The sequence below is a fragment of the Propithecus coquereli genome, unplaced genomic scaffold (genome assembly GCF_000956105.1).
Source record: "Propithecus coquereli isolate 6110/MARCELLA unplaced genomic scaffold, Pcoq_1.0 Scaffold132, whole genome shotgun sequence".
In the NCBI taxonomy this organism is placed as follows: Eukaryota; Metazoa; Chordata; class Mammalia; order Primates; family Indriidae; genus Propithecus; species Propithecus coquereli.
The window spans coordinates 1,680,950-1,681,967 of record NW_012137414.1 but is presented as its reverse complement, the minus strand read 5'-3'; the positions used below and the strand labels follow the sequence as shown (position 1 = coordinate 1,681,967).

At 33.1% G+C, this 1,018-nt stretch overlaps 1 protein-coding gene across 1 annotated transcript in view; it reads left to right on the top strand.

The window, feature by feature from the left end:
* Positions 1-1,018, top strand: part of TAB3 (TGF-beta activated kinase 1/MAP3K7 binding protein 3) — a 68,524-nt gene that overhangs the window by 47,161 nt on the left and 20,345 nt on the right. The window lies entirely within an intron of this gene.

Genomic DNA, 1,018 nt, shown 5'->3' with positions numbered 1-1,018 from the left:
ATAAAGGCCTTTTCTATAAATCCTGGCTCTACCAATTACGAGCTTTATAACTTTGGTGGGAAAGTTATATAACCTCTCTATGCCTCAGTTTCCTCATTTATAAGTTGGGCATGATATTAGTACCTAACATAAAGGATTATTTAGAGGCAGAAATGAGAGAATTCTGGGAAACACTGTGCCTGATCCTTAATAAGCACTAATTAAAATTAGTACTGTTGTAATTTTTACTAGGCTGGATAAGACTAAGATCATGGACATTGCTTGTTTAAAAGGTTGATTCTTACAGTTTCCTTTACCATGAAAACATAGAAATAAAATACTCTCAGTGCTCTGTGATTAAAATGATAGCATCTTGTATGATAGAACACAGTTCAGTATTGTAACCTGCCACTTTATATTCAGATTTTATTTATACCTGGCCATTTTGATGTCCCCATTTTACCTGACTATTCCTTTAAAAACATTCACATAGGACTTCTTAAACATGCCCCTTATGGACTAAGGCCATATTCCTGGTAATACCCAATCAAAACGATTAACATGAAACGTAGTTCTTAAATGTCGGGCTTGATAATGACTTTCCCACAATTGCTATTTTGGGTCCTTTCTTACTAGCCTGAGGAAATGACAAGATTGAGAAGCATGAACAGACAACTCCAGATAAATGTTGACTGTACACTGAAAGAAGTTGACCTTCTTCAATCTAGAGGTATAGACTTGATTATTTGGTAAACCATAAGTAATAAGTGCTATTTTAAGCTACTTAAATAGCAGTAATTTTGGTTTTATAGATGTAAGAGACAGTTTTTTTTTTTTCCATTATAAGATTACAATCCTGGTAAAAATATTCCCCTACCCCACGGTCATGGATCAGATTTGGGGGATCAAAAATTAGTTTTACTTTGGCAGTTTCATCATTAAGTTCTTATCATTTAGACTGTTCTGTGTTGTTACCTTGTATTTATTCTTTTTGTCATTTACTGTGAATATTTTATAAATTGATGGGTTTTAATTCTAA